The sequence below is a fragment of the Hydra viridissima genome, unplaced genomic scaffold (assembly GCF_058129835.1).
Source record: "Hydra viridissima isolate aposymbiotic clone 2 unplaced genomic scaffold, HvirCarnegie_v1 scaffold_23, whole genome shotgun sequence".
Taxonomy (NCBI): Eukaryota; Metazoa; Cnidaria; class Hydrozoa; order Anthoathecata; family Hydridae; genus Hydra; species Hydra viridissima.
The window spans coordinates 327,380-340,634 of NW_028324322.1; the positions used below are offsets into that span (position 1 = coordinate 327,380).

At 27.9% G+C, this 13,255-nt stretch overlaps 1 protein-coding gene and 1 long non-coding RNA gene across 3 annotated transcripts in view; one reads left to right on the plus strand and one right to left on the minus strand.

Moving 5' to 3' along the window:
- The window catches only part of LOC145187181 (uncharacterized), a 101,970-nt gene that overhangs the window by 6,558 nt on the left and 82,157 nt on the right, over positions 1–13,255 (plus strand). The gene's annotated exons all lie outside the window — the stretch shown is intronic.
- Positions 3,038–5,067, minus strand: LOC149876251 (uncharacterized). The gene is made up of 2 exons (XR_016448846.1): positions 4,640–5,067; positions 3,038–4,522 (listed from the first exon to the last, which is right to left on the minus strand). It is a non-coding gene; the product is annotated as an uncharacterized LOC149876251 (long non-coding RNA).

Consider the following 13,255-nt stretch of genomic DNA (forward strand, 5'->3'; position numbering starts at 1 on the left):
ACTCTTATCACTCACCATCATCTTAGGTTTTTTCTATATCACAATCATTATCTTCTTCTCATCCCGATTTCCATTTTAACTTAAAAGAGTCGTCTTTGCTTTGCGAACAATCAACATCCTCTTCATATATAAGAAAGTATAGTCAAGATGCAGGCGGAAATTCAGGTCAGCGTTTAAACCCAGCTCCACCTCGTAGAAGAGATTTCCCTATGAATTACTGCTGGTAATTAGGATTCATCTTTATTAATTTTATATTTGATTATAATTTTTATCTTATAACTTTCCATAATGTCGTATATATATATATATATATATATATATATATATATATATATATATATATATATATATATATATATATATATATATATAATAGATTTTAGCACACAATAATCAAGCTGGTTACAAAAGTTATTGACAAAAATCAGCTAAATATTTCATAGCAAGCAACTCCCCATGTTGTTTATGAGCCTCTTGTTCAGTATTAAACGTAAGATGATTTCATTAGTTTGATAACTTGTTAAGGGTGGATGAAGATGTTGCTGAGAATCTTGTGAGTATATTGTAATTCAACTTGTTTTAAGTATAACTTTGTTTTCGAATACCACGAAAAGAATACGAAATAGAATTATATTTACAATATTTTATGAATTAATGATATATTTAAAGTGAATTTGTTATATACTTATATATAATTATCACAAGTATTAATTTTAACTAGCAAAAAGCAACCCGTAATACGGGTTATGGTCGGTCTGTTATTTTGTAGTGGCTGTTTTCCACAATTTAAAGTTGCGAAACTTTAACTAATACTCTTTTAGAAAAACGCATTCAATTTAAAAATATTAAACCATCTTTAAAATTAAAATAAAAAGTATGCGGAGGTAAAATAATTAACCAATTATTTAACATTATTTCAGTAATTTACAACTGACATAGGTCATATCAGTGTAACGCAGGACCATTTTCCTCGACATTACTAAGTTCAAAACAATAACAAAGTTTTTAGTTACTGACACAAAATAATAACACTTCATCATGCTTTAAATTGACAAAAAAGTAAAGCTAAATTCTTGTCATGTTTTTTATAACATGAACTTTAATTAATAAGATTAATATAAAGCGAACGTAAATTATACATGAGTTATTAATTTTTTGTTATCCGCTTGATACATGTTTCTTTAAAAAAGGAAATTGTCTTTAAAACGTTAAATGCACACAACTAAATAAATTTGGACCGTTTATTTTGAAAGTGGTGTAAATCCATTTTTCAAAGAAAGTTAGAAATCACAGTTTACATTAAACCTAGTGTGCACTTCTTATTTGTAAACAATTTACAGTTAGTATTTAAACATATCCATATGCTTTGATTAATTTAAAATTCGTCAATAAATGAAATTGCATAACAATTGAGTATAAAAATGTCCGTTTACGACCATGAAAGAATGTTATTTAAGTTAAATTCACATGCAAGTCATTTATGTAATCAAATTACACATCTCTAAATTCGTAGAGACATCGCCAAACTTAGTACAATTAATGCATATTTTTAAATCGACTAAAATGCTAACCTTTAAATACCTTGAAAGCGGAAAAAATGGACTTACATGACTTTCAAAATAAACGGTCAATCTATTAAAAATATCTGACCATTGCTATATATGGCACTAATCTGACCATTTTTGTATATGGCCTCTTTGTTTCAATAGCTTTGGGTAAACAGTAATTTGCGACCATTTACTAAAAACTTCTTTTGTTACTCGAAATTTAATTCTCTTAAATAATTTGAAACTAATAAAGGACCTCCCTTCCCCGTTTTTGCCTTAATGGTGGTGAGGAGAATAGATTTATCTTTATTAAGAGTAATAAAGTTTTTGATGAAGACCTTTTACCAGAATAATAAAAAGTAAAACAATGAATGTTCCCCCCCCCCCCCCCGTGTAAAAAGATCTCCTAAGTTACGTTCCACAAATTATTAGGCATAAAATAGAGAAAATTAGAAAAAAATTGAAGTAATTGCATACATTTATATCATTTTATCTGACGAAAACTTACAATTAAAGGTAATCAGGTTTTTTTTTTAGAAAACGTATAAATGCGTCAATCGTAAATCTTATTAAAATAAAAAAAAACGTAATTATGATACCATAACTACAACAACAACAACAAAAAAAAAAAAACACCACATAAAAACTGAAAATCGATTTACCTATTTATAGTATTTTTACCTATTTTGACATGGCAGTTAATATACATTTTTAAAAGTAGTCACTAACGTGAAGGTGTATATTGTTAAAAATGAAAATCAACACAAAACATCACAATAAAACATCTACACCCTTGATCCTAAAATCCAGCGAAAATAACAAACTAAATTAAAATATGAAAGGCAAAATTCAAAACCTAATTTAGAGTTAACTATATTTATCTTTTTACAAAACATATAAATACATAAAAGTATATTTGTTTTTATATTCAATATTAGTTATTCAATTACTTCAAATTTAGGACATTAAATCACCCTTGATTTAAAGATCAGGGTTGCATACTCTCTTGTACACATTACGCTAAACATTAAAAGACATGTGTTTCCAGAATAATTAAAAAAAGGCTAGACAACACAACCTAGCCCTAAAGCAGTAACACCGCCTGGCACTAAATGCTGCCAAGTCACAACTCTGCTATACGTATATCGCTTGACTGGCATGGTTATCAATCTTGCACAACATAATGCCAAGTCACACCATTTTGAAAACACGGAAACAACATAATTTAAACATATATACAACTATAAACAAATATGGTTTTAAATAACACATATAAACACATTTTTTAACAATATTAAATAACCAATATATTTATCAAAAACTATAAAAAAAAATATTAAAATAAAAAATTCATTTTAATATTTTTTTAATTTATACATACAAAAATTTATTTAATTTATACATACAAAATATACACACAACCTACAAACAGTAAATTTTCAAAATGAAAATCTAAAGACTTTAAATTAAGAACATTAAAAAATATAACATTTGTGTTTGAGATGTTTATCAATTTTGAAAAACAAACTATTATATGCTCTAGTTCTTGAACATGCAACATAGTTGACCATGAAAGACGGTTTTTAGAGATATTCCCCAACTCTGTTAAATGGTTGACCTTGATTTTTATTAATTGTCATTGAATGAGCCAATCTGACAGGAAACTATCGACGCTTCAGAGCAAAAGGTATATTAGAACCTGATGGTGCCAACTGAATTCGGGGAACAAAAACCCGCTTACCACCAGAAACAAAACCTCTGCAACCCTCTTTCAAAACCTCTGCATCAATATAATTATTTTGAAGAGCACAAACTTTCATTTGAGTGCCATTGCATAACCCAGCTTTGAGATCTAAATTTCTAAGTAGGAAATTACACAACCAATTTTCAATTTTAAACAATGAGGTAGCATACCTGAACGAGTTAAGCTGTTCAAAAACTCAACAGGAAAATATTTTCATTAAGGTCATCAATATCTATTTGATCAGCACTTAAATATATTTTGACCTCACCCGGCAGACATTCAAGCACTTTTTCATTGATTGATAATGAATAAACATTAGTTGACGTTAAAATCACGCATTTAGAATAATCGTTTTGATCAACATCTCCAAAAATCTTATCAACAATTATTCATTTTCTCTAATAATTCACTGATTTGGTATTTTAATGAATTGTGTAAAAGGATCCTCCTCTTGGACAGGTATTGTTCCATTCCCAAGTTTTAGTAGCCATTGGGAAAATTCACCTTCCCCATCTTGTACTCTCATATTTTCAGTTAAACTTCTGCACCGATTGCCAATAAAAAGAACATTTTATACACATTTCACTATTTCAAGTGGTTGTCCTCTTTTTACAGCAGGCAGAATTTGCCTAATGTCACCACAAAAAAGAATGGTTTTTCCTCCGAACGGAAAATTGTTGTTACAAATATCTTTTAATAACCTACCAATTGCATTTATTTGTTTACACGTTCATGTAAGTCATTATACTGCTCGCTACTCAGTTTGTTTTGGTTATTTCTGATGACAGCAAGGCGTTTGCCTTCAATTTTAACAAACGCATTAATAGCATATTGCTGAAACACTTTTTTGCCATAAAAGATTGAAGAAAAAAATTGCCTAACTGAAAGTTTATAATTGTAATACTGAGATAATATAACATGATATCTAACCAATGTAGCACATTCAGGGTTGTGAACCAATTGATTATGCCAAACAGCATCACCCCTCTGAAAAAATAGAAGATAAACCATAGGATCTAAGTTGGCAGATATACTTGATATAGTTTTAAGAGGATGACCTCTTGGGTAAATAACAACTTCCCTGGAAGCAGGTGGTGCACCATCTTCATCAACAAATACAACTGCAACTTCATCATGTGAAGGGAGATTATAGCGACTTATAGCGATTATAGTAATTTATGCTGGAACACCATGATTCCAAAATATTTATAGCAAAATGTAGTAAACAGCGCTAAAGACAAAATATCAAATTGAGATAAAACAATTTTTATATATGGCAAAATAATTTTTGTATTGGCTTTTAGTGAATGATTAAAAGCAGTGAATTTTAATAAAAATACCTATTTACCATTTTTAACAATAGACACCAACATGAAGATAAGCCAAATGTCTATTAACTCAAAAGATAAATAAAAAACATCACAGCAACAACACACAACAATAGCACACACCATAAGTTAATATAATATGTATATAATATAACGTAAGTAAGATAACATTCAAATATAACAAAACATAAGTAACAACATTACGCAAAATGTTGTTTAAAAACATTATTATGTATTTTTAGAATAATCTTTAATAATAAAGGCTTGAAAACAGCTATACCTAAAGCAGTAACAGTTTGACACTAAAAACTATCGTGTAACCCTCTGTTAAAAGTACATCATTTAGCTGGCAAAGTTGACAAATCTTGTTCTACATGTTTACCAAGTCACAGCACTTTGAAAACACATATGTACCAACTATTAACACAATAAATGTGTTTAAATAAGTATATAAGGTTAAATATATACCTTATATACATATTTAAACAAATTTTTAAAACAATTATATAACACATATTAACACACACAAACAATAAAAAAACACTTTACATTATAACAAAAACACATTGATAAAACAACTATACAGCACTCATTACTACATACACATACATATCAAAAAAGCATATATGCAAACAATAAACGTGTGCAAACAAAAATTTTAAAAATGATGCGAGAAAATTTAAAAAGATTCAAAGTAAAAAAAATATATATTTACAAACAAAACTCTTTACCTTCTTTTTTTTTTTTTTTCATAAGAACTTTAATCTTCATAACAAAATTTAACCTTTACATACTATAACATGTGACATGCCATGTCAGTGTTGGCAAAAAATTTTAATTTACTTTCTAATTTTTCTAAAAAAGAACAATAATAGTTAATAGCATCACAGAAATTTTAAAGTAGTAATAACCATTTTATGGAGATTGCATTAGTATAGCTCTAAATGACATCCATACCCTTATTTTCCTTCTAAAAATAAAATAGTAAAAATAAAACTGCTAAAAGAAAAACTAAAACAAACAAAATATAAACGATTTAAAAAATTAAAATCCTTTCTACTTTATCTAATAAAAATGTATATATAACTATTTCATATACTTACTTCAATTATAATATGATCTTAACGATGATTATTTATCTTAATATGATTCTTTATGTAATATATCTAAACAAATAATTAAATTCCAAAAGGAAAAAAAATTTAACTCGCTTAAAAGATCTTTCTTCAATGACCGCGTGCATTTAAAGAACGCGCTTTTCCAAAGCCTAGTAACTAATTCAAAGACTAGTAACTAATGACGAAACTACCTTGAACATTAAACGTTTCTGAACTTATTATATTAAGATTAATAGTAAATAAAATTAAAGATATTATAGATATTTAAACTTATATTAACCACGCTGTGCATTTTTAGCCTTGGTAATGTCTTTGAAAGAAAACACGTTGAAAGAGATTAATTTTGAAATGCAGAAAATTCTGAGATACGCACCAGACAAGGTGAATGTAGAAGATGGCAGGCGAAAACAAAATTAAAGCACAACCAATGATGTCCCAAAAAACTGCAGCAACAAGAGAATAACTAACTTCTTATTTTAAAATTTATTATGTAAAAATTCCCTGGAAATATTTGTTAATGAACGAAATTACTCTACCACGAAATGTTTTAGTAAATCGACGTTTTTAACCAATTTTTTTTGTCATTTTGTTGTCAAAACTGTTGTTTATTAAACGTTAACCTTCAGCTAAGTAGATCTACTCAAACGTTTAATAAGCGTTAGAAAAACGTTAAGCAAAGTTTGAATGTGTTAATCCAAAGTTGTTCGATGTTAGTCCAACTAAATTAATGTTGGAAAAACGTCAAGATAAATATTATAACATTTCGTTTTAGCGTCTAAATTACAACGTTAGCTAACGTTAGCAAAACTTACGTCGTCCATCCTTTCCATTCCAAACATTGACCCAACGCCAAACCAACCTAAAAAGCCACGTTAGATTGTGGTTATACCAACGTTGCTCGATGTTAATTAATACAACATTAATTAATTTTGGAATAACGTCGAGTAATATTGGAATATGTCGTTTTTTCTCAATATTATAGCGTTAGCTAATGTTGGCAAATATAACCTCGACCATCCAATCCATTTTTAACGTTAAACCAACCGAAAAACCAACGTTATCTTATATTATTCCAACGTCAGAATATTGTTATTCCAACATTGCTCGATGTTAATTCAACATCAATTAGTGTTAGAAAAACATCGAGGATTATTATAACATATCGGCTTCGTTCAAATTATAACGTTAGCAAACGTTGGCAAATGTGACGTCGTCCATCCTTTCCATTTCCAACGTTAATTCAACGTTAATCCAACCAAAAACCAACATCATTTAACGTTGAATCGACGTTGGTGTGCCCGCTGGGTTACCACCGTCTACAATTTGAATAAACTGAGTCAGAATAATAAACATAATGCCATCACTAACAAGGTGATATTGCCAACTTGTTAAGCAGAGAACAGTAATTTTCTAAGTCACAGGCTGCAACAAATATTTAATTTCATTTAGATTGTTACTTCTTGCTGTAATCTGCCAAACACTGCATTAAAAAGAGTAGAACTGATTTAACACTTCACAATCAATAATGCAATTCGAAACAGAGAAGCAATGGAAAATGTTGCTTGTTAATGGCATTACAAATTCACTACTTAATCATGAAAATATTCAGACTTGATATATTAGTTCTTCTACTTAGCAATGAGGCAAATAGTTATCAACACTTTTTTTCCAATAAGATTTTAATCACTTAAAGCTTATTAAGAACCTCTGATGTATGAAGCCGGCAGTTGTTTTAGATTTTGTTTTTATTTAATTCCTAATATGATTTTCCATCCATTGAACAATATCTCAAGAGCATTTTCAGTCATTTAATCTAATCTAAAAATTATGTGTGGTAAATTATGAACATTTAAACTAGCAAGACGAGCAATTTCATTTAACAGTTTAAATTTAAATGCTTAATGGTTTTAACATGAAGTTTTTTTTTATCAAATATAACAATGGATAGCTACTATCTATTAACTTTTTTAAATCACTAATAAATTTCTAAAAATTATATTTTTTAATTTTTTATTTTGTAATTAGTTAGTAAATGTGAATCAAAGAAGAAAAGATGAAATTGAGCTTCATATTTATAATGATTACTCTCTACTTATTTCGTTGTTAAGAAATTATAGTTTACGATACTTTATAATAAGCTTTTGACGCTCGATGTAAGAGGACTTAAAAATAATTAAGCACTTAACAACGTTTTATTTAACCTGTTTTTACTAAAATATATTCTTATTTAACAGTATCATAAAATAATTTTGTAAATCACTTTTTGGCTCATAATCTAAACATGACTAAGATTATGAGCCAAAAAATTCGATTTTAATGGCGCCCCAAAAAAATAGAGAATTTTTTATTTTTGAGTAACCAAAATTATTACCCCGAGCAACATTCATATCAACTGTGCAACATAGCAACTTTTAACCTTATTAAAAATTGTTATTTAATTACCTAACTTATTATTTCACCACAACGAAATGTGCATTTTATATCAGTATACGTTACAAACGTGTTATTTCAAAATTGAATTTTGCAATAACGCTATAATTATAAATTTATTAATTTCGATTTTTGTTGGAATGCACTCTTTCGCAATTGTAATTGTGAAATGTCACGCACTAAAAAGTATATATAAAGCTTTAAATAAGCGATTTCATTAGTCACACAGTGGTGAAACAAAAGTTCTTGTTTTTGCCTCATCAGATCTGTAATGCTGACGAAACGGAGATAAAAACATTTTAAGTGTCCTAACACAAACGTGCTAAAATGGTTGAACACAAAGTATCTGTCGGTGTAACTTATTCTTTATAGTTATTTATAGTTACTTTTATAAACATTCTGTAAGTGCATTTCAAGAACACTTCATCATTAACATTTTGAGGTAATTTTTAACAAGTAGCTTATGTTGGTTTCAACCCGACAAGTGAAAAGATGATTTTTTTTTTTTCAAAATCAGCTATAGTGTCTTGCATTTATTTATTTTCTGTGTTTTTGAACAGCATTAATATAAGGTATTGAATCATTTTCATTATCCTATTTATATTTTTAATCAAAAAGATCACAAAGTTAGACAATTTAGTTTTTTTTGTGAAGGGTATATTATGTTTATCGATACTTTTAAGGTTACAAAATTGGATTTTTTCATCCAAATTCTTATCCACATTTACACCAGCAACAATGTTTAACAAGATCAGTTCCCTGAAAAATTTTAACTCAAAATTGTTTCCTAGAGCTAGAACAATAAAGGCAACTAACAGCAGAAAGAAGAAAATTGCCGCCGGTATTTTAACATATACTTTAGAAAATCTCTAGTTGTCAGACGAAAGCAAATCCAAGAAGCAGAAAATGAAAGATACTTGTTTTTAGAGACGAAATTTCCTGGCGGCAAATAAAGAACAAGACAGTAACAATGCCGCGAACTTGTTTTACGTTTTTTTAGCTTTTTTTTTTTTTTTTTTATCGTTTATTGAATGTTTTTTGAGTAACAAAGAAGCTTTTAATTTCTTTAAAAATATTTTCAAAATCGTTTTGTATCTTAAACTTATCATTTTTTAACCTGTTTTATAAAGAGTTGGTTCTTCAAATAATCTACTGTACCAATAACCAGTGATTAATTCAATATTTTTATGGTGTGAACTTGTTCGATATATATTTGGTTATTTCAGTAGTTATTGTTGTACTAAAATAACTGCTGTTTATTTCAGTACATTTAGTATCCGCTGTTTATTTTAGTACAACATGAAGTATTGAAATAATTGCTTTTTATTTCAGAACTCCGTGAAATACTGCAATAACCATAAAATATACTTATAGTATATTGAAAGAAAAATTCATTATTTTATTCGTTGGATTAATATTTTATAATATGGTTTACAATATTATCATGATATAACAATATTAGCATTTAACGTTTAGATACACAGTAACAATTGCATTTTACATTTGTATAACATGAATAATAGTAATTTAATTTTAAATTTATTTTAACGCTTTTGAAGTAACTGGAGGTTTTCCAAAAATTCCAAAAAAACGGTACTTCACTTCAATAGCATCAATTTACCCTATAAATTTTTTAAATATTTTCTCAGGACTTCAAAATGGAAAAACCAGAAAAGAACAAACTTTATTTTAACAATATTGAAAAATATATAACGGAGGGAAAATATCCAGCTGGTCTTGGAAAATGCGCCAGACGATCCCTCAGGGATGTAGCAGCAAGTTATTGTGTGCTTGGTATAACAATGACACCATTAATATTTTCTTTGAGAGAAAATTTTATGTTTTGCATATTTAAATATATTTTTAGATGGTAAGCTCAAGCGTAAAGTTATTATTAGTGGTAACTCCTTTCATGCGGATGTTATTTTGGATCTGGAAAAGAGAGTCAAAATATTTGTTGAGGAGCATGGCAGTCCTTTAGGAGGCCATAGTGGTCAAACAAAAACCATTGCTAAAATTATGGAAAAATATTATTGGCCTAATATCAGTGGAGATATTAAGAAATGGGTAAGTGGATTCTTTATATATATATATGTATATATGTATATATGTATATATATATATATATATATATATATATATATATATATATATATATAAATTTATTTAACAAAACACTTTTGTTAACAGATAAAAGAGTGTAGCCGTTGTCAAAAATCTGGTCAGCTACTTTCAATATCCGAACCTTTACATTCAATAAAGGTCAACTTGAATAGTAATCTTAACATCAAAATATATTTAAAAATAATGCTACTTGATGTAGCATTTTATTTAATGTAAAATTATTTTTACAACTTCGTTTATTTACAAAAATTACATTTATTTAATTATAATAATATGTATAACGACATTATAATAAGAAGAATTCCTGTAAATTAAAAAAAAAAGCAGTTTTTCTTTAGACTACACGCGTATGGGAAATAGTTGGCCTAGTTTTTGCGGGACCGTTTGCTCAAACAAAAATGGGGAACAAATTTTTATGAGCTGTACGGATTTGTTTTCCAAATGGCCTGTTGCCTACGCGTTACCTAACAAGGACGCTATAACGGTCGCTAAAGCAGTTATAAATTTAGTGACAACCTTCGGGTTTCCCTCTGTAACAATTACAGATAATGGAACCGAATTTTGTAACGAGGTAGCTATTTATATTTGTAAACTTATGTTTAAAAAGGAATATATTTAAAAAAAAATTTAATCACTTAGTTTATAAAAAATAATTTCGGTAATTTTTAGTTAAACGACGAAATGTATAAAATCTTGGGAATAGAACGCAGAAAAACTGCCGTCTATCATCCACAAACAAATGGGCAGGATGAAAATACTAATAAAAATATAAAAAAGTAATTTTTGATTTGATACTTTTGGATACAGTTTTGATTTTTCCTAATGTTTAAAGTAGAGGAGTAGGAAGCAGTTTAGGAATCTTAAATTAGGATTATTATTGGTGAAAGAGATGTGTTCTGGGTTGAGGAACGACTTTTTAATGCGGCACATAAACACTTAGTATTGCACTCATAACAAACTTATCGACAAAAAAAATTAAACTAAGATTAAAAAATATGCGCAAGGTTTCCTAACTTGCCTCCTTTTCCTATATAAAGCGATTACTTAAAATTATTTTAAATTTATTTTAAACAATGACTTTGTTGATATTTATTTGACATTTTCTCTTATTAGAAAAATCCGAAAGTTAGTTGACGTTAACCAAACAAACTGGGATGAGTTTATTGATATAGTTTTGTACCCACTAGGGATAGAAAGGCAAACGTCGAAAAAAGAGTCACCTTTTGAGTTAATGTTTGGGGGTCGCCCACCTGTTTGTAATAGTGAACTGAATGAAGAAATTAAAGAATAGTATTATAAAGTTTTATATCCAAAATTATAAGATATCGTTAATAATTCATAGTTATCATAAAAATCAAAAGAGATTTGTAATTTAGGAGATAGGCTTTATTGGAGTTGATGAAGAAGAAGTAAAAGCAGAAGTAGAGAAGAGTAAGATTCATATCGAAAACTTAACTAACTTGGTTACTAAGGTAAGGCACTTCAATTCTTCGATTTAATTTGCAGTAGTTAGCATTATTTGTAGAAAAGCTATAAGTTTTACTAGTACTAATAAGTTTTAATACTATATCAATTTTAGAATATCGAAGAAGCTCAAATCAAGCAAAAAAAATATTATGATAGAAGAGCTTTAAAAAATATTAAAATAGAAGAAGAATCTATTAAGGTTGGCGATAAAGTTTTGCTACTTGACATAAGAGGAAGAAGAAATAAAGGAGCTGCTTTTAAGCCACGGTTTAAAGGACCTTAAAATGTGTGTTGTATTACACGTGGTGGTAATTTCAAATTAAATGATGATAATAAAGTTCCATTGAAAGGAACTCACAAAAGATGTCATCTTAAGAAATTTGTTGAATACGATTTAGATAAAGGTAGGCATGTTACTTAAAGAAACACATTTGTTTTGTAGTTATTAAATTTAAATTTAATTGTTTTTTTTTGAAATTTAAAAGAAATTACAACTGTAAATATCGAACAATCTTTAACGAAAAAAGCACTAGAAACCGAAAAAAGTTCTGTGGTGGAAAATGTAAAAAGTTAGTTGCCTTTTTTTTTTTTGACAGAAGTTTCACTTTTGCAAATAACTGCTAATATTTTTGTAACAATCGTTTCACGAATGATTTTTATCTTTTTAGAAGACTGTATTGTCAATTGTTTGTTCAACCAGGAAAGCCAAGTTCTCTATGCAATAAAAACATTCCATACAAGTAAGTTAACTAAAAATTCATACTTTCAATACAATTACCTTAAAATATCTATTATAAAACATTAAAAACGTTAAACATAAGAAACATTAAAAAGTGAATTATAAACTTTTAGTAAATCGAAATAAAAATTGATGTTTTATTTTCTAGATAGAGCTGTTACAAAAAAAAAGTTGCATAGTTGAAGATAGTGAAGGTATATTTTATTCAACGATCCCCTAAAGTAATTTAAGGGCTTTCGCATTGACCCTTTGCCAATATTTGATAAAAAAACATAATTTTGGAAGTTATACGAATATTATTAAAAGTATAAGTTGGTAATTTTATAACTATAAAAAAAAAAAAAGAAAACTTTAAAACCTAGTTGTTGAGCCCAGCCTAGAAAAACAAAAAGTATTTTTAAATATTATGTAAATTTTTAAACTTTTTTATTACTGGTTAGGTGGTAAGCTTTTTTATAATTTCCTTACAAGATTTAATATATTGTATTTTATAAATAGGTAACGGAATTACCGACTATCTTCGTAAAGTAAATCCTATAAAAGCCATTATGGGTATATACCCAAGCCTAGGTGGTTGCAAGGTTTATGACTACTCCTTGCAAGATACCTTGAAAGACTGTCTTAGTGATGAAATTGTTTATATTTACCTTAAGCTTTTAGCAAATAGTCGGAATGAGGTAAAACTTGAAATGAAAAGGCTGTATTTATTCGAAAACGTTTTAATATATACAATATTAGACTAAATGTTATTCTATTTT